Consider the following 22,716-nt stretch of genomic DNA (forward strand, 5'->3'; position numbering starts at 1 on the left):
CCAATCAGTGCAAAGCATTTTGCAAAGAAGCCTTGAACCAATAAAAACAATGCATCACTTTTAAATTTGATATTGTATTGTAGTAAAATATTATAATCACACAGTAAAACTACTCGTAAGTAGCAACTATTTAATTAAAGAAAACTATAAATATTGTTTTATTATGCACTAGAATTTGTTTTGTTTTAAGTACATATTTTACTTCTTCATACTGCTTCTTTATTAAGTGGTACATGAAGTTGCCGGTAGACGCTGCTTTGATCCATTTTTAAAATATGAATTTTTGTAACTGTAAACATTTAAGAATTCGGTTTTAATATGTGTGTTTATTGTAATTTAAACTACATTATGGATTGATATAAAAACTAAATAAAGCATACACAATTCCTATAAGTAACAAAACAGCGATGACACTTTAGCACTACTTTTCGTAAGCACAAGTTTTGTTCCACTATTCTCGATGCTTTCCTTATTTTCGGCGCAACTCCGCATCGCTTTGCCAACGCTTTTTATGCCCTCACAGGCACTGTCTTGCGATTCGCAATTACGCTCGTAAAAACAAATTATTCCCTTTATGGTATCGCATAACTGAGGGATGATTTTTACGTTTGCACATACACAGCATGTTTAAAAACATCTAACATCTCAGTAAATCCCAAATTAAACATTAAAAACCACTTAAAACATAAATATTCTTTTATATATTAATATCAAAATGTTTTATAAATTCTTAACATAAATAAAATGATTCGGTTTGTGATTTGTACAACATATTGTCTTTTCTAGCTGCCTAATAACCGGAATAATAAAAGAATACGCTCTACATGAATATTGGAAAAGTTTTTCGCGCTATTTTTATGGCGGCAATAATCGTATTTACCTGGCTCTGTTTGGCATGCGCTCAGTTGTCGCAAGCGGCTTGTGCGGTGTGAGTCAGTGGGGGCGGCGTTTAGCATTCGCGTCGCACGACGAGCATCCGATATCTTGCGCTTTGCGCGCTCTCGGAGCTCGAAGCAGCCGAGAGCTTTAATTATAATTAGAGTTTGTACTAATTACACATTACATACAAACACGTTGTCGTTTACCATCTAATAACTATTAATTATGACGACGCGCAGAGCGTATTACTGGTGCTGCCGGCTTCATCAATGCGCGATATAATAATTTTAATTGTAGCCTACTTCAAGGAAACACCAGAAAGTGACAGGGGACATTATTAATCTAAATTTTCATTAACAATACAAAGGGAAATCAATTTTTTTAGACTTTTCAGGATAAAAGTTTTCGGTTGAACAAATATTTTGCATTTAGAGAATGCGAGTTTTCAATTAACATACATGTATGTAAAAAAGTTCACGTCCACTCCACTTGTGATTACACATTTTGACCATTAAAGTTACTGCGCATTCTGCGCTCGTTTTTGTCCAGTTTCCTGTTATTTTTTTCTCGGCACAGAGCTGAGTGCGTTTGATTGTATGCGCTGATTGTTTGCAAACAGTAAACAATTTAATTAGACTCTCGTGTTTGCATCGGCACTCGCGTCGGGTTATCGCATGCTGGCGGGGCTCGTCGTCAACCGTTTTGTTGCCGCTCGTTATAGATATCTGTCCTGCAAGAGTAGCAGGACGTGTAGGAGCTTTCTGGCTTCCTGTACGTCTTGTGCGCATCGTTGCGCCGCTTTAAACGAGTGATAAAACTTAACAGGAGTCGTTTTATGGTCGGCGCGCGCTTTTGAAAGGATAGTCGTGTTACGAAATAGCTTTGCCACTTATTTTACGCATCTTTTTCTTGCTTACTTCATTCGAATTTTCCTTGGAAGCAAACAAATGTCCATGCGCCTGAGTGGAATCGAAAAATTTCCAATTTGCCTGCATAAAAATGTTTGTTAATGAGGGTTGTGGGACATATTCTGTGAATACAAATTGCTTTAAAACGCCGTGGGTATATACGGAAATGATTTCGATTTTGGAAAATATTTAAATTGAACTCTCCATCGAGAAGCAACGGCGTCCCATGCAGATTGGTCGCACCTGTATTACGTTATTATGCGGAGCCAAGCTACGAAAATGAGAGTTATTTCAATAGTTTTACCTAACGGCTAAAAGCGCCGACAAAATTTTCGGTCTGTTTAACATAGATATATGAAAATGACTTTGGGATAAATAGACATTGGTTTTGGTTATGTTGGTTCATTCAGACGTCAGTTGAATACAAATTGTTTTAAAATCAAAACCTACATTTGCGTAATTAATTTTTTAGGTTATGTTAGGTTAAATTAAGTTATTATACTCATTTCAATTCAAGTTTAAATAAAATTTTTGAAAACTCAGATTTTTGTATCAATTGCAAGCAAATTCTTTATGACAATACTGCATGATTTTATATTATGCTTCCAGACGTCAATTCCAGATCGAACCAGAAAAGGCGAAACAATCAACACATGCGAAGACCGTCTTCCGAGCAACGAGCGGGCATTCTGCTTGCGCTCGACTAGACGCATATTAAATATGTATGAGGCAATCATATCGCATTATTCATACAACCTTCGCGGCGGTATCGGTGGCGGGCGGCGTCGGTTAGGGATGGTGTTCAATGCGCGCTTCGAGTGGCACTCGCGCGCCGCGAGCAAGGCGCATATTTGACAAATACGCGGCCCGCATAATTCCGCCATCTGTTTGTATATTCCATTAGATTTTATTCTTTGCGTGTCGGCGCCGGCCGGAGTCACGCGGACGACATCCGGAATCTGATGAGAAGAAGTGAAGCTGATGAGTGGAAGGAAACAGTGTGAAAAGAAAAAAAATCAAATTTACAATTGATTGAGATTATAATATAAAAAGTAAATAAAAAAATTTAATATTTCTATTAATTAAGATGATATTGAGTGGATTTTGGTCGGAATTAATTCAGTTTGAAACAATCGGTATGCCGATGAAAACAAATAGACACCGAAGCGTGAACAACGATGTGATCTTTTAAAGATGTGTCGTCCGAAACGATCGCGGAAAGATTTATCGATTGTATTCAAATTAACGTCTGTTTGCTTTTATGCTTTATCCCGGCGCCTTCACTACGCTTCCAATTCCAATTCGACGCGGTTTGGCTTCGACTGTCGAGCGATTTTTACTCAAATTCCACCCCGCCGAGGAGTTGTTGCTCCTTCTTTCATTTCGACTTTATTTTCGCCAATATCACCCATTGATTTTTATCGGTTTAACAGGGACGTATCAGTGTTATAACCTAAACTATCTTATAATTAGATTATGATAGGTTATGTTGCAGTGCACAAAATTATATTTAAACTAAAAAAAAAAATAAAACTATTTATAACGATTTAAATGTATAACTATAGAGTCCTATCCTGTTTGTCAATATTTCTCTATCTTTTATTCAACGGTAATTCTTATTCTTCGTTCGTATGCGCCATACTATCACCCCTGTGTAGCGGCAAAGCCAAGCGAAGCAAGTCTTCGGATCTAGTTTGTTACGCGTCTCGTTTCGGCCGGTTGTTTTGGTTTTATTCGCGTCCCGTTTCGTTTAGACGCGTCTTTATATTGCGGCGGTGTGTGGGGGTGGCGCGCGCTCATCGGATATGCATTCGACGCGCGACTGTACGAATGTACATCTTTACAACGCGGCTCGTTAGCATAGAGCTTTTTACGAGGATTTTATTCCGACAATGACGCGCATATTCGTGCGCCCGTTTTTGATAATACCAATCCGAATGCCAGAAAGCGGCGACGCCTGAATTACGAACGCAATTTATTAAAAAATAACGACGCCGGCCGGGCCGCGAGCGTCGTAAAAATCCATTGGACGGCACAAATTCGATGCTAATTTCGTTTTCCGGACGACTGCGCGATTCCCCTCGGCCGCGCCTTCATATGAGCGAATGATAGCACCCACACCACGACAAAATTCTGCTTTTGTACAGCATAACAGAATAATTGGAACGATATGGAGGAAAATTGAACATTTAAACCTCAAAATACACATAATTTTTGTAAAATATTATTCGATATTTGCTTGTTGGTCACGAATGAACGCGCATATCCAATCTCAATATAAAACGTTGACGGCAGCCTCCATAAACCGATGTGAAAATAGTGGCTATCTGGGACCGGCGCGGAGAGTTGGAGGCACACGCACATATGCGCCCCGGCGGCGGGCGAAACGAGAGGCGGTAATTTAGTGCGACTCAACGGCGGCAGACGTCGCCGTGGGACGCGGTCGTCACGTGAATTACATCGCTAATTTACGTCGTTTTCGTCGGTTGCCGCCCGTCCCTATCAAACTTCCCACCGGCGGACTCCACCGAAGAAGTTTTGGCAGCCGAAATGAGCCCATTACGGAACATCTTTCCGAACAACTTGCACGATACACACACGTCGTATCGTACGTCAAGGACGACCCCAAATTTACCAGTTTCAAGTTTCTGGAGCACCGTTTGTGTGGCCAAATGTCCGCGCACTCATGCCAAGCGAATTATTTTGTATTTAGCCGTTAGTTTAATGCAAAGTGCGACGATTTTGCGATTTCGGCTCGTAAAACTCTTCGACGTTCCAAAATTCCTCGAATTTATTCGAGTTGGCTTCTCATACTTGTTAAAGTCGTAATATCGCTGGAACAACGCTCACATACGTGAGCCCCTTCGTGGAAGACTTCGACGAATAAAAATTCTGGATTTATATAAATTCAATGGCGCTTGATGCAATTTTAAATATGATAATAGAAGGAAAAATTTCCTCGGAGACGGCGCCCGATGTGGATTGTGTGCGCCGAAGGCGTGTGGAATATGAGGAACTTTGTGTGCCGGCGGCAGGCGGCGTTATTGTAAATTTTCTACGAAATTAGCGCGTTGATATACGATATGGATGTGAAAATGTTGGAAAAGACCGGAAAGAGATCAAACTTTAATGCTTCGCATGCGCTCGACCAGGAATCGGCTCAGAAAACCCCAAAGAATTCTTTTATACAGAATGTTTTAAATTTATATTTCTAAATAAATAAAATATAAATTAAAATTTAATATTTATTAGTAGTTATATTATATGTGTGCTGCGTACACACTATAAATATCAAATTACGACTTTTATTAACTCTTCAATTATATTCTAGTTACGTGCCGTCATGCATGCGCACTCCGCATGCGAAATAAATAGCGAGTCGGAAAATTGCGTCCTCGCGAAGAACCAACCAGTTGGTCCAACTTAAACCAACACGAAATAGTTTGTATTGTAAATAGGATGTGTGTGAGTGTGTTTGAGGGCGTAGAACGTGCATTTTCTACGTTTCCAAGTCGCGTTTGTTAAGTGGCGCGGCTGTGCGTAAAAGGGTTCCGTAAGCAGTTTGTAATGCAAACAACGAAATAAAGCTCCAGTCGCCGCAGGTAGCAGAAAACCACATCGGCTCAAGTCATAACAAACACAACATACACCCAGAAATAAGTTTTCAAAATAAATTCCACCATCCCTGAGGGGCTTATTCTTAATAATAAGTACGGAAATGTAAATGTTATGGTGTGAGGTGAACGATCAAACAACGATCTCAATGGAAGAGATACATGTGGTGTCCCTTGATGTCCTCACTCGACCAGTGCCTCGTAATTTCCATTCCCCTGGCGGTGGTTTTGACGTGAGTGCCTGCATGTGTGCTTCTACGTGAGCATGCGTTAAATTATCCGGAATAATGATTCAGGTTTTCGTTTGATCGGTTCGATGCAGACCAGTATAGACCAACATTTACTCAAACCCGTATTTGCCATTACACCTAGCGTAACATAACCTAACTCTACAACTACTAAGCCCTTTGATTATTTTCTTTTGGAATATATTGATTAAGAATTGAATTTTTTTGTTAAACTCGAATTCATTGGAGGTTGTAAGTTGAAGTTAAATGATTTAATGATATGTCGTTGAATTAGTTGAAATGTGCTTTCAGGTTTGGTTCCACTCGCATTTATCTACATTTCGAAGGTGCTTGTATATATGATAGTGTTTCAATTTGGACATAATAATGAGTCTCTCATATCGTTTACCTTTATTAAGCCATGTGTGCTTTGATGACCAAATTGAACATTGGAATTGTTTGGAATTTCATCCAGGTTTAATTTCTGTATTTTCAGTTTTGTAATGAAAGGGATTTGGATTCGCTCATAATAGATCATTTGGTAGTCGAATATTAGATTGGGCCTAGTAATTTTCTCGGAAAATTAATTCTCTGTTACTGCCTCTCAATCAAATGCATTAATAATTCCAAAAGGATCAGAACATTAATAGTGCAATTTGTATTCTTGGAAATAACTTCAAAATTATTTTCATTGGAATAATTTTGTTTTTGGTCAGAAATTTTATGACTAAAAATTGAATTGATAAACCTTCACATAACCAAAAATTTAATATTTAGTTGTATCCTAATCACGATAATTGTATTATGTTTACACCCAGTTGCCTAAGAGTATAGTTGTAAGAGCCCGCAGCAGTTTACCAACGTTCTATGCAGATTTCGGCAACGTTATTACGCCGAGTAATTAATGTTTGGGTTTCGCATGGCGAGCAAAAGCGGACCATCCTAAGATAGCAAGTACAAACTCCTTGCTATTCGTGAGACGTGAGACTTGGCCAAGAAGCTGCAATCAAATGCAAAAAGCTGCGGTTGTTGATACAAGTTGCAGGTTGAAATACGAAACAAAATAGAAGCTACCATCAATCCACTACACTCATCCTTAAAAAATCTTGTGACTAAAGTGCCGTTTAGCGCAGTTCATGCTAATAATATTTTAAGTTTTTTTAAACTCATAAACACAAAAAATTGCTTCTCTCCTGTTTCCACCTCTAACATCACGCTGCGTCTCAATGTTCTTACTTAGTTCTACAAACAAAACACTAACACTAATACTAATACACTAATAATAAAACACTAATATATATATATATATCAACACATCACACTTTTCAACAAATGATTCACAATTCACAATTGGTTTATTTCACAGTTGACATTATTTATTCTTTGTTTCACTATGTTTTAACGGGGAAAGCTAAATGACTGAATGAGTTTTAATACTCTTGACCGCATCATAGAGTAGGTTGATCATAGACAGAAAAAAATTACTAAGCCCATATATATACATACTAGTTTACCGGGCAAACGTTGTTTTGCCATATATATTATTTCTAGTTTCTAGATAAATTTTAGTGTTGACAAAAAGTAACTTACTTATTACAAGTGACCGACTATAAAATAGGGAGGAACAAAATCAGCCACATTTCAAATCTTTTTGACGGAACGAAGTCTGTTGGGTCCGTTAGTAATTAATTGTTAATATGAAAGTTACACTGAAATAGCAATATGATAATTGTAAACTTTACTTACTGCACATGGTACATATACCATAATGATGGCCGAAAACTGTGTAGGGAGTGACAGAAGTCTTATTGTGTGAGTGAAAAAGAAGACCGGCTTCAGTCTCATTTTTCTAGTGGTATGAAGAAAAAAAAAATATATATATGTATATTATATATGTGAACCTTAGATTTCAATGCAAACAAAATATTTTAATTTTACATAAGATATATCTACATTATTAAAATAATTTTATATAATTTTATTTAAATATGAAATTAAAATAATAAATTAATTAATTTTATTTGACCTAAATAAATATACTAATTAATACATCAAAATAATAAAAAAATGCAAAAAAAATTATTAAATGAAATTTCGACGCAAAACAATTTTACATGAAAATAATTGCTACAAATAAAACAATGAATTTCAATACCAAGAAATAAATTTAAAAACCGCGTAATGAGATAGAGAATTACATCAATTGTAAATTCTTTCCATTATGGTGAACAAGCAAAATTGCATATCAAATAAGCAGAATACTTCCTCTCTGCTTGCACAGCGCCTAATTGGAATCTTTCGCATTTCTTTTATTTAGCCTGTCGATACGTAGTATCGCAATTAATAATGAACGATCGAAGAGCAGCGAATAAAAATACTGAAAACATGGCGCAAGCATAAAATGCAAAACGCGAAAGCTTAATTGGAAATACTAAAAAATACAGGTTTCCTTTATTCGCTTCCCTTGTGCGCTTCGGCTACCAATTATTTTAAATTACTCCTCGGTTAGCGTAATGCTCGATTCGGTTCAAGACGACCCGACGAATAAAAACAAGAATAGACGGACATACAAATTGGCAACACGAAAGAAAAAAACAACACGTAAATTGATTGAAAAGCAAGAGTATCACGACGGAAACAAAACATTGACTGAATTGATTTTATATTAATAATTAAATTTGAGTGGGGTTAGATTAGATGATGTAAATTTCAATTTATTAAATGTTTACGTTCGTCAATATTCGTGCTGCGCAAGTTCTAAAATCTAATTCAATTTAACGAAATTGAAAAAGAGCGTAGCCTAACGAGAACACATTCACCTCGATTATTGAATTATTTTTCCGCGTCATTGCCTGCCGAAGCAATTTAATTTTCTATTCTCGGAGTCAAAAAGTTACCGCGCGCTCGGCCAAGTTTGCATGTGTGCGGGGTGGAAGAATACTTGGGGCCTTTTGTGTCGCCAGTCGACGCAAACTTTTCGACTTATCGTGGGCGTCGCTTTTTTATAGTTGCATAGTATTTCAACTTTCGACAACTGACATTGCCAAACTTAAACTTTTTAACACAATTTCGGATCAAATTTAAATATTTAAACCCAATTTATTTTATTTACCTAATAGGAATAAGTTATTCAATGTGGCGAGGAATATATTTTTTGTTATTATCTGTGGATATTAGAAGATTAAGTTAATTCATGTAATATTTCTTGTGGTGTGGCGTGAAAACGATTCGATTTTTTAACCATCCGTAATACATCGGCGTCATCAAGGCGTGAAGAGCAATAGGCACGGAAACGCGCGTGCAAAAACTCCCGAAAGTGGGAGGAGATTTATGCCGAGAAGGTTTTATATACTCGCGGGTGCGATTTCACGATATTCTTGGTGTTCGTTTTCGTCTCGGCCGAAAAGCAGACCCCAAGTCTTTGTCCGCAAAAAAGGATTTTCCTCGAAGCGGTCAGAAAACGAATCGACAATCGCCTTACTTACATACACGCGCAAAATTTCTAAAAGTTCTCATAGTTCTTTCGAGCGAGGCGGCTTTTTGCGGCGAATGGAAGGTATTTGCTGATTGCATTTTCGTTTTCCGCCTTTTTACCCTCCGCCGCTTTTTGTGCGCGTCGCTCGCGCGCGTCGGAATTCATGCATCTACATAACAAAACGCCTTATCGATTTCGATATGTGAATACAATTCGTGTATATTTCGTCCCTGCGATTACGAATAATACGCACATCTTCTCAAGAGTATTCGGCAAAGGAAGCAAGCGAAGGAAATCATATCTGCGCGGAATGATATTTCATTGCAGTATGGCTGATAAAACGTTATGAATGTCCTTCGGTTTTAATAGGAAAATAAATGCGGAAATATTGCCACGGAAATGTCCGAGTACATAAATTTCGCCTTATCGAAATCGAAAGAGAATTGTAATATTTTCGTTCCCGGAGATTCTTGTGCGAGAAACGAAAAGAATTGAAAAACGTTTTCATTTCTTGGACGCGTAACAAAACATTTATCAGACTGTTTACTTATCTCTTATAGATTTTAACGTTAAAATTTAAGATCTTAATAAATAATGTCTAATAAATTCAAACTCACGTTTCAGTTGCGTAATTCTTGTATTTTTGTGTTTGTGTTTTGCATTTTCCATTTGCTCTTTATTTATTCCAGCTATTCGTCCACATGCTTTATGAGTGGACAGATCGTGGGGTTTACACGTGTCCGCCAACATCCTTTCTTCTCTCCGCGACACGGTTGACAGTCTTCCGGCTCGTCGTCGTCTTGGGTCGCGCGCCTAACCGATCCTTCGTTATCTGTCATGAGAAGCGGATTTCGCGCGTTGTACACGACCGCCTTTGTCGTCTTGCGTCACACATGTCCTCCGCTTGACCTCCACGGTTCAACTCATTTTCTTTTAAATCTCTCGCATTTTTATGCGTTAGCATCGGCAATGTTTTTCTCCTCTGCCTGTAAGAAAATCTTGTTAAAACGTCCCAGAATGTAATTTTTCTTAGTTTCGTACAAGCAGTAAAAAAGTCGTTACAAAACGAACAAAAAAGCAAACGTTTCAAAAATCACCGCAAGTGTCACTGGTTTAAATTGCGAAAACTGATTTGATCAGGAGTGAATGGTCGCGTTAAAAAGTGATAAAAAGTGAAAATAACTTAAAATTGTTGAACTCGAGGCGCATTGTTCTGTCGCGCTGCAGTGGTCGACGCAGTTAATTAGTGAATTTATGACGCACGTACACGTTTACAGCGGAAGTGGCGAATTCATGCTTCTTGCCGTGAGTTGATAAAACGGAAGTTTTCGCACTATCCGGACGTCGGGACGTGGACGCGCCTGCAGTTTTATGACCGGGCGTAAAATAAACAAGACCGTTGCAGATTTTAAAAGTAAATAGCTGCGCATTAAGTGCAAATCCTTCTATCTGTGTCCTACTGCACGAGGGCTTCACCAAACATTTAACTAGGTTTTAATACAGTGTAGTATCTAATCAAAAAATCATCATTTTCACCAAAAAAACAGTAAAAAAAAATTAAATCCAGTAAAATTAATTCATACAAATATAAAATGTATTTTTATACGTTTGAAATTTTTTCTAAGTTCATTTCTGTATTATGTCACATTAAATGACCTCGCTCTTCGTGCACAGGCACAGTGTTTTCATCTAATTTATGTGTGTACATCGCTGCTGTGGGAACTGCACTCGCCTGGATTACGAACGTAAAAAGCTAGCCTGGCCAGCCCTAAACGGTTGGGCTTCAATCGGCGCCCAATCCGGCAAGAAATTTGCGGATTTGTCCATTAAGTGTTTTTGTGCTTCGACAACGCTTCGTCCAAAACGGACACACGCCACCACAGAATCACCTAGTTGTCGCATTCGCACCCCAAACCCTTTTTGGGCCACTGAAACGTCCAGAACAAGACCTACCGTTGGCAGTGCCTGCGTTTTATTAGTACCGTTGGCAACGCAAAAAGTCCGGCTAATAGAAAGCCACAGCTGCACATTAAAAGTAGGAACATGTAAGAGAAGAGCTTACATGAGAAAGGATTGATCTAACATCCAAATAAGATCTTCATTTACAGATTTAAATCAATTACAATGTCAAACAAAACCTTTATTCCGCAACACTAGATGGCGTGATTGAATTGAGGTTAGAATTTTCAAAAACCCTCTGTAATGTTAATACAACCTAGTTATTATAAGCAATACAATACAACTGATAGTAACCCTCACAAGTCTCATGATGTGACAATGGTTATCCTGCGAACCCGGCACCATACTGCACGCTGATGTTAGTTTGATGTTGGCAAATCTTCCTGCGCCATTTTGTTTGCGCTCGCGTGTGCGTTCATCCAGCGTCCATGTGAATAATGTCATTTAAGTGTGTTTGGCCGAGTTTATGCGTGAGTATACGCGCGTATTATAAACGCGTCCCATTTGCGCGACAACAATGAGCCTGTGTGGCCATTAGTATCACTTTTGTATCATAGAATCCACCGCCGCAGCCGCCCCTGTGTGCGTATGTATTATCAGTAGCGTGTGCGTTTGTATTATTCGGAGTATATACGCACGATGCCCATGGGCCCCTCGCTGTTATTACCCGAAAATTTAATCACGTTTGCGCATTACTCCGACTCGGACCACGACTGGAAACCGAATTACGCAGATGGCTGTTGTGGAATCCACAGATGTACCAAAATTTTGGGATTTTCGACACACTAAACACAATTTTAGAATTTTTTTGCTGAAAATTAGTGCTGCCATCTATATTTGACGTGTACAACTACATAACCTAACTTGACGAGAATAATTTTCGTGTATTTCGCTTGTAAACGACAAATATTCCCACCCATCGCTTATTGTTTGTCGTATCATAATAGTGGGCAATTTCAGCAGGAAATAACAAACGAATTGTTGTCATAATTGTGCCGAAATGCACCATTCGAGCTCGCTCATTCGCGCTGGCCCAATTCTCACTCAACAATAACAAAATAACAGCACCACCCTCACACATGTTTGATTTTAATGTCCATCTTGTGTTAACATACAAACATTTATCAGATAACTGTTATTTTAATATCCACTCTGTTGTTATACCTGAAGATAAATATGATAGTTTTGTATGTAACATAATCACGCACGCCGGCGTAGTTGTGTGAATCCTGACACTTTCGATAAAGCTTTATTTTTGTTTCGGAACGCATTCGGTCTTTGTGTGCTGACGGCGGCAATTCCTATTAATAAACAGGCGAAACGCGCGAATCGACGCCGGAAACAAAAACGGAATAACACAACAATGGAGCGCTCCGATTTCAACGTCAACTCTGTTTACGTTTGACAATGATTTTTACTTTGATATTTAGTTAGCGAAAACAAATGTTTGCGTAATAATTTGCTTTTGTGCGCGTATAAAAAATTTGAGGATATCGACAGTTTTGGAATGCTGGCGTTGAAAAAGTGAGCTTTTTTGTGGTCGTTTGATGCGTTTCAATTTTTTGTGTTTTTTTAACCGGCTCGAGATAAATAGAAAAGTGCCGGTCTTGTCAGACTTGCTTTTGTAATGCAGTGCACGCGAATGCAAAACGTGCATTTTTGTGGGGCGGCAGGGGTGAGGATATTCATATATTCTCTGTGTGCACAAAAAAATTAAATCGATAAAAGTTATTAAAATGCACAGAAATCATTTTGCGAACAATTTTAATTAAAATATTTAATAACAATATTACTTTATTACCAATTATGTTCATGTCCAATAAGTACACATGTGTAGTTTGAACGCAAACGGATTGCGCTGATGATGGCGCATGCAGAATTTATCGACGCGCAGATAATGGCAAATAATCCGATATAAATGTAAATGAAAGTTTGTTGATAAGCCGTGTTATTCTAAAATATTAACTCATTCAAATGCGCGCGCGCGCGCCCTATGAATATTTAGTCGCGGGCGAGTGTTTTCGTTCCGATACGGGCGATGATCACGATGTCATCACGTGGGTGGGGATCAACCGGAAGCTTGCATCGCTTTGCACCGGCTAATTCCCCGCACTCTTTAACCCTTGGCGCAATATTCCCGACGATCCGGCGGGCTATAAAGTAATTCGCGCTTCATTTTAATCTGACGAGGCAGGGGCGTATAGGAAAATCCGCCAGAGGGAAGTTTTAGGTTTTAGTGTGCTGCGCGCTTTGAATTTTGAGGGGTTGTTAGTTGAAACTAATCGGATTCGGAGCTCCAATGTACTGCTAAGTGTTTCAGAACTAACATTTTAAATGAGAACGCGTTGAAATATTTACTTTTCGAGGTTAAAAAGTTAAAATTTTCTAAATTTTTGTTTTCTTAAGTGAATAATAATATTTCTTGGAGTTAAATTTAAATAAATGACCAAAAAGTTAAAATTGCTTCATTGTGTTGCTGGCGGCTTTTAGAATATCCACCAATTCCAAACAATTCAAGAACGATTTGATATTTATTTAAGACCGTCGTTGGTATTGCCGATGCAATGCGACGATCCCCGTTGTTGGCGGACGTTTGGCGTTTCGCATGATTATTCGCAAAGTTTTAATCCGAGCCGTCGGGCTCCGGCCGAGCCATCAAGTGGAATCGCTCCACGAAGCGCTTCGTCCTCTTCATCCCTCCGGCAGTGCACAAAGCGACCCGATGCAAAGCAATAGCAAAGTTTTTCCTGCGGCGCGATTTGTTAAATCCGTTCGTTCGTTTGTCGGTTCGCAACTAACTCGAGTTTGAATTGTGTCGCGACGAAACGAAAGATGAAAGCCTCGAGAATAAACGCTGGCCGGCCGCGATAAAAGTACTTATCCGATATCCGTTTAAAGGGGCTGCTAAAGACGTCCGCAAATCGGTTTTCAGATAAAACACGAACGCACACACATACTGGACACTACGTCGACAAAGTTGGGAGTTTTCTCTATTTTTAGCGCTGGAAGTTTAAGACTTGAACTTGGAGCCAAGCGCGATATGAAAAGCGGCAAATATCTTGACAACTGCAACCGGCGAACGTTTAACGGCGGGTTGTAAACGAACAAGATGAACAAAATGAAACGAATGTGTGTCCTATATTATATATATATTGAAGCGCGTTTGGCAGCGTTCGGACCGTATTAGATCGGCAGGCGATTCGGTAACTTTCTCGATTACGCCCGGCGAAAACTTGTTAACAACAACTGATAACGTCGGCGAACATATTGTTTGGATGCGCGCCCATCTCATATCTGCTAGACCGAGAGATGGTTTACTCCTAGGCAGAGAAACGCGCAAAATGGAAGTCTGATTTCATTTCAGATCTGCGCGCTACTAGCAAGAGTTTTAATGGTGATTTGAATCTATTTGATGAGTTTTATTTATCAGATCTTTAAATGCGCCCGCGAAAGAAGCGATGCGTGTTTGCGGGAAGACAACGCGGGTTGGATCCAGGAGGAGGTGCGGGAGTCATCTGTTTGGCTTGGCATTTAATGCGACATATACGAACGAATGAGCGTACGAACGAATTCCAATTCCATATAGTTGCGCCATTCGTTTAGCGGGCGGCGGTGGTGTGACGGCAGGAAAACGAATTTTTGGCCGCGCTGTTTGTTCCAGAGGGGTGGGCGCGCGGAATTTGTTCGGCGAGCGTTCACCAAGAGGGATAGCCGCGGAGATAATATCAAATAGGTTTTCATGCTTTTAAATGTTTGTCTATGCATTGGAACGGTTTCATTTTACAAATTGCGTCATAACTCAATAATTGTCAATCTTTACGACATATAAACTTGTTTGTACACAAAAATATTCTTCACATAAACAAAAATATCATATAATGTGGTTTCTAAAGTTGGAAAAAGTATTTTTTGGAATAAAAATGTTAAAAATTGAAGTAAAACATTGTTTTTACAAAGAACATCCAAAAAATTTGGCTTAGTTTTGTAAATGTTCATTAAAAACAAAAAAAATGCAAAAATATTTCACTCAAACGCAAAAAATGCCTAAATATTGATTTTTTCAAATAATTTTTCATTTTTAGAGTGCTTGTTCATTGTGCGATTTAATTAACGCACGTGTTTTATCCTCCATTAAACCTTTTAATTAAATATTTATAAATATCAAGTAGAGCTGTTTGGTTCGTATAATTAGTCGGTTCACGCGACGTGCGACTAGAAAACACCTCGGCTGTAGTAGTCCTGCCAGGACTACTGGTATGTTTTGTCTCCTCGGTTTCCCTCGAATTTTGCGAGGGATCCGGGAAATAGAGATGCGAGCATGCGAGCACGTCGCTAATTAAATTTGTTTATCGAAGCGTGAACATTTTAGTAAACGACCTCGGTGAAAATATTTAGTATGAAATATGTGAATAAATATTTGTTGATTTTTCATGAATTAATAATTAAGAATGTATCAATTTATAAATTGATATTGGTTTAATTACATTGAAATATTAATTAGTAATTTATTATTTTAATTTGTAGTTTTTTAAGTTGTTGTAATTTTTTGCATTTTAAATTAATTTTACTATATAATAAGTTAATTTTATAATTTTGTGTGTTTCACTTTGTAGATTATGTGACATTGCAATGTGTGTTAGTCGTATTGAGTGATTTATCGCATTGGTAATGGCGCGCAGTTTTTAATTGAATTCTGGCGAGAATGACTGAAACAGCGTGGTGGTTGTAATCCGGGTAGCGCATGATTGGAAGTTGCATTTTCAAGTAGACGATCGGTTATTAGGCGTAATTGTTTCGTTCGTCGAGGATTGATGTATCCATACTGAAACATGTACGAAGCAGAACATTGTAACTTGATTATAAAAGCACCCACGGAAATGAAAGAGAATTGAATGAGACTTGTGCGATATATTCACACACATATAATTTCCGGTTGTACAAGTTAATTAAAATTTATTATAGAAACTCTTAAAAGCACAAAATTAATTTTTATTTTCTTGTTGAAAGTTTTCAATTGTCTTTGATTGAATTGAAGATATAAAACAATCAGAGCGGACTTGATTGTTTGTAAATCAAATCATGCGAAAGGGGAAAAATGCACTAGGTCTCCAAGACCATCGTGAGAATTTCCGGTTTCATCTACTTGTACACCGGATGTGAACGCCTTTCTAGTTCCAGCTTTCTGGTTACACGACTGAGAATAAAATAGATTGAAGCGGTGTAGTTTTCGTTGACGAAGACGTGGCGCAAAGGGGTACCGGTGTATCAGCCGCCACAACCACCACAACCCCCACCTTCTGTCTCCTATATTTTCAATACGGTCCAACCTAACTCAATTGCTTCTTTCTGCAGTGCATTCGCAATCCATTCCGTGCGTCTCTCTTAGGACCAATTCAATATTTTCAACAAAATTGTATTTCAAACCGGAAACCCGAAAAAAATAATACAAGTTATAATTTAGTAATAATTGTTTTTATTTTAAAGATTTATCGACGAGAAAAGAAGCAATACTTTGCGTGTTCGGGGAAATGTAGTGCTTGGGTTGTAAACCGGAATCGGAAGCCGGATATTCTAAGAACCGCGATTGATCGCCTTGTAAAAGGCTGAGCGTGGGGTAAGCCCGAGGATTTTGAGTGCGTGTGTCTACGAAAGAGCGTTTTCATCGTACGTGTGGCCGAAAGTGTCGACTGCATGCCCAGGCCCGAGGTGTTGGCGGTGATTGACCAATCAACTCGACCTCTAATTCCGGAACGTGACAAGATATAAAGCGAACGAAGGAAGAAGACCTAGATGTGTAATTTACTTCGGCAATCTTCTGGTAATATATCTCCTGGACCACGCAAGATCCGGGGACTTGCACCAGCTTGCAACATCAGATTTTCCTCCCACAACCTCTTAAAGAAGAGGAACTTTCATCTCCTTTGCTAGACCCAAGCAACCGGTTTGTACATATTCGTACGCGTATTGCTTAAGGGCAAGGTTTCCTCCGCTTTGCAAACCGAATCCATGATCCAAGCGAGGAACATTTTCTTATGCCCGATTTTCCACTCTGGAAGGGACTCAGACGGCGATGATATTTACGCTCGACGGTCGAGCGTTTGACGTGACGTATTCATGCTCATTACTCGGCGTTTCACCACCGTCTCTATCGCGTCGTTGCCGCCGCCGGGGGCGGGTTGTAACGGACGGCGGCCTTCTTGCACCAGCGCGGAGAGAAATGCGGAAGGCCGTTCCGGCTGCCCTCGAGGAAAAAGGGGTTAAGTTAAATTTACAGCTTGCAACTTTGCAGGATTGCGCTTTTTTTGCGTTGCGTAGGAAGATATATAATGCGCTCGACTCGGAGGCGGTAAGGAATTGCAATTTTTATCACCTCCAAGGTCTAGTCGAATTATTTAAACTTTCCGCAGCTATTACCACCAACATACATACAATCAAACACAATTAATTTGTTAAAAAGGATTAAATTTGAGGTTAGGATTTATGGGAGTGACAAGGCCTTGAAGTGTATTGAATTGTCGCGAGGGCACTGTCGTCGCTTGATCTGCAGCTAACTTGAGCGGAAGCGGTATTCTAATATTAATAAGTGCTTTAACATCGCACGCTAAATTATCTTGCATTGTGCTCGCCTAGTCGACCGTACACGCTTGATAATAACGTGGAATACAATGAGCCATCGTCACGATGCTATCACCCCAGCGCGCGTCAATGATGGAATATGGAATATTGCACGCTCACGAAATTGAAATCAAAATTATTAAATTCAAATCCAATTCTATTTATATATAGATTAAATTTTTTTTTTCTAGTTTATAAATTAAGTTATTGATGAAAGTTCACAAATTAGACATTAATACACCGTGAAATTGTTAATTTTGTCTTTTACGTTGCCAGGATCGTTGAAACGAAACCGAAGACATTTACGTCACAACGACGAGAATTTCCACGACGATATAGGAGACATAAACCTAATTATCCTTATTATTCTAGCCGTGTGAGAATGTGGCACCCCTCTTCCGTAATAACCCTCATCTTACCCTAGAATATTGCAATGATTTTCACACCCTAGCACTCAAATAAGTACTCAATATCAGTAATTTAATATTGTTGATAATAAATATTTGATATCAGCGGTGAATTTTATTTTTGGAATATTTCCCGAAACATACGGCCAAAGTATAAATTCTCTTATCAATTAGCCGGCACAACTATAAATTGCCTTTTGCAGTCCGGGAGCTTGCGGTGCAATTAGGTTCCGGCGGCGGGCGCCTCCACCACGGCCACGGCGAAAGTTTTCTCGTTAAATAACTTACGAGTCTTATCAGACCGGGCACAGTCTCGACTCCTCTGGTATCGGTTGGCCGGCGATTTACTATTACTTCTTCTTCCATTACGCTTTTGGTCTATTTCGTCAAACATTTACCAACTTTACAACTAATTGACGCCGGTAATAAAATCACTATTTTTTAAAACGCGTATTATTATTTGAGCAGAAGGTATAATAACTTACTTTTTGACTTTTTATTATAGCTATTATCAAAGAACATGTTAACACTCTGTGAAGTAGTTTCGAACTAGTGTAATGTTCGTCGCTGCGATTTCTTGCTGGCGGCGGTGGCAATGGCGTGACGCTTCGAGGGGGAAACATTAATGACTTCGCGCGAATGATATAACGGCGATAGTTTTACGCGTCGATTCGTGTGCGCTGCAGCGAGTTTCGGTTATCGGCGTGATGTGCGGTCCCGATATTAATCCGGCAATGATAGATAATCACAATTTCGAAACGTAGGCGCGCCGAGCGTGTTATTTACGGGCCATTGCCAAAAGCGCTCGGCGTTTCCGCGTTTCCACAACGTTTCCACATTTCGAAGGGGATAAATCTCTTCGATGCCTTGACGTTCGACGATTGAGCCCCGATTACAACAATAACACACTCCTAAAACAGTTAAAATATAAATTTAAACAAAAAACAATCAATTGAAGTAATTTTATTTCGAAACTTTATTTAATCTTAAAGTGGTGACGGTGACAAATAGCCTATTCGAAGTGGCGCAATGAAATAATTTATAGCGTCGTTAAAAATCAAATAAAACTTTTCAATCAATTTCGTCACGACGTGGAACAATAGTTTTATGACGTAGAAACGTGACTTATATAAGCTAAATTTAATTTGCAGAAAAAACCTTTTGCAATCACATTTTTAATTTATTTTAATTAACTTTATAAATATTTTTATCTAGCACATTTTAACTTTACTTGTTAAAATATTTCGGTTCTATACTTTTATGCTTGTTTTATTATAATGACATTGATATTGCAAAAAGTTGTGAAAGCCAAACAAATTTGAGCGTCTTACGATGGAAGAAGATGAGACTGACAAGAAACTGACGATAAAAAAGTGTTAAGTATTTTGCTTTCGAAGCACGTTTAACGATAATGCAGAAAAACGTGGCGAGGCATGTGAGAGAAGATTTCAGCAAACAGCTTTAAGTTAATATCTAACAGGTGTTAAAGATAATGTCCAAGGTAAAGTCAAGCCCTAAAAATTAACTATCTTTATAACATTTTTTTGTTCTTGGTAATTTCACTGGTGTTGAACGCAATTTTTCTCAACCACAGAACGAATTACTATGTCACATTTAACCTTAGAATTAATCAAAGTCTCGGATGGATTTACGGCGATCTACATCGAGTCACAATGTAATTGCTTGAATTTGTCTGCCCGGATCCATTCGCAAAATCTTCTTCTACTTTTATTCATTCTACGAGTACGTGCAATGCGGTTGTGATTCATCTTTACCTCTGTGCCCAATCTCCCCCACAAGCAGAATCTTCTTTCATTAGAAGTGGACGTGCTTGATGACGAAATTTACAGATACGTCTAGCTTTACCTTGCAAACAAAGAAAAGCTCGGACGCAATTTAATATAGAGTAATGCATTGCGGACAGGAAGTCTGTTGTGTCAAGATAGGATTACAGGATAAAAGTTAATTGATGTCGGTTTGAAAAACTCGGCCTTAATTAATCTATGAATTATTACCGGGAGATAATAAACCGTAAACGAGCGCGGCCAGATTTTCTCAACTAATCTTCGCGCTACGCTGATGATGATAATGCAAAAGATGCGGAAAGTGGAAGAAAAATAATCATAATTTTAAGTGGTTGTAGTTAAAACACATTTTTAACTTGATTTAATTTTGTAAGAATGAAAATAAAAACGGAAAAGTTAATATTACGTTATTAAACACTTGAAGAGTGTTCAAACAGTGAACGTGAACACTTGTAAAGCGCTAATTTGTAAATGTTATTTCTGAATCAATTTCGTTATTGAAAAACGAACTCGGCCAATCGCAATCGGCGCGTGGCATGTTGGATCAGCGCCAAGTATCTTCGCTGCCTCCGCACGAGCCGAGTGGAAATTAATTGCACGGAAGCGATGATGAATAATCTCATCGTTTCGGCATTATGGATAATTTTTTTACGCTTTTGTTTTCCCTTCCTCCTCATCTCCTCAGTATAATGAAAGCGCGCAACGAAGCATAATTTTGATTAATACTGATTTCTGATCGTCTTATCATTATTGAATTAAATGTCATTTAATCTTTTGCGTTGTTTTTGCGTGTCATGTGTGCTGGCAAGGAGTTTATGTTGAATTCAGGTAAACTGGTTGCTATCCATGCATGTTGCTATAAATTAGTATTATCGCCTCTGCAAAGAAGACTTACGAGCGACAACGACAAGTCACGACCAGGAGCTGGTCTGGAACAAACAACAACGCACAATAGTCGCACAATGGCCGATGTACGCTTGCATGGTCACAGTGGCTTGTCCCGACATGTGTACCCTGACTTTACATCCCATACACATACACAACTAAAACTGCATTTGCATCCCCAGCAGCAGGATGCTAAGCTGGAAGGCGCTTCGGTAATAGTTTGCACATTTCAATGCGCCTCGAGTTTGTTACGCAACGACGGCGGACAACAATGCGGCTTAAATGTTCGCGCAGTCAAACACCAACACACGGACGGATGGAGCAGTACGCCAAGCGAATTGGGCACTGGGTAATCCATGCATTTCTGCATTACAACCACCCACGTGTGGGTCCTGTCCAAATCTATCGCGTTAGGCATTCGGTGTTCTCCAGGAGAGGCAGATCAAGGAGTTAATTCTGAAGCCAAACAATAATTGATTACTGCGGCGCACAACTGGACAATAATATAGCACTAGATGAATTATTATTATTATTAATGTTAATACTTTAAATATTCATATGATGAAAAATAAATTTTTCGTTTAAAAATAATTTTACGATACAAAAATCAGATTTTTAATAATTTTTCAAAAACTGATGAATTAAACAGAACCAAAAATTTTTGAGAAATTTTTCTTACTACTTTGAGTCAAAATAAACGTTTTTCCTTAAGATTATTCCCAAAAGTAGAATAGCAATGAGATAGTTTGCGGTGATAGTTTGCATTTATCATCAATTAATTCCAACATAAATATTCGACGGCATCAATGCAATATCAATAATTTTGTTGTTAAAATATGTGGCATAATGTGGTATAATGCTAAACCGCACGCAAACAATCCGCGTTGGCATTAGGCGAGCTCAATGTATAATTCGCAGGCGATTTAAATTCATACCGTTCGATTCCGGTGCCGAAACCGACGCTGCTCCCAATTCCCACACGTGCGCTCTGATGTGCATACATTATGCGAAATATAATGCCACAGTCGGAGCATTCGTTAATTAATTATTGCTGCAATATGCGTCACGCCGCATTCCTGTTCTCGGATAACGCAACCAGATTTGCGCACACTAATTCGTTTCGGATTATCGCCGCGAATGAACATCCCCTGCACCGGAAATGAATATAATTGGAATATAACCAGAACCAGAATACGAAAATTTGCAAAATCTTAGATTGTTTTTCTTATTTTAATGCATCAATATTCTATCTAGTAAATTGTCATGTAAAAGTCTTGTTTTTATTATAAATAACTAAATAAATTGAATTTTTTAGAAACCAGAAAAAACTTATATAGGAAAGCTTGCATTTTGAATTTTCGATTATTATTTAATTAACTGTCGCGTGGCTCGCCCATACCATGAATAAAATTACGCGTCCGTCCATTTACATATTTAATTAAAATTTATTTTCTATATAACTCAATTAAAACATCACGCAGTACGCATTGTCCACCCCATGGTAAAAATTACCACAAGAAGCAAAAAAAAACCCTCTCTAATTAATTGAATAAACATAAAAAATGCGCAAATTAAATGAAATTGTGTAATTTATTGTTTGTCAAAATGAGTTTCGCGATAACCAACAACACGAAATAAATTTTTATTAGTGCTGATGTCATCGGAATAAAAAATAATTAATAATGGACGAAAAATGAAGTCAATAAATTTCGGACGCGTGCATTTCTGATTTGATTGAATTGCAATTCATTATTAATGTGTATTGATGAAAACCATTTGATGGTTATGATTGCGTAAATTAATCATAAAAATTTATCATATATAAATTTGTAATAAAAATAGTATAAATTTTTTATTTGTTACTTTACAGGTGTCATTGTAAGACAATACTTGTCAAATTTAATCCAAAGCTACTCGCACATTTCTTCTATTTTATAGCTTA

This window comes from Atheta coriaria, unplaced genomic scaffold, assembly GCF_025399875.1.
Source record: "Atheta coriaria isolate IRGN ID8LTWV9N9 unplaced genomic scaffold, Caltech_Dcor_3.1 hic_scaffold_5_pilon, whole genome shotgun sequence".
NCBI lineage: Eukaryota > Metazoa > Arthropoda > Insecta > Coleoptera > Staphylinidae > Dalotia > Dalotia coriaria.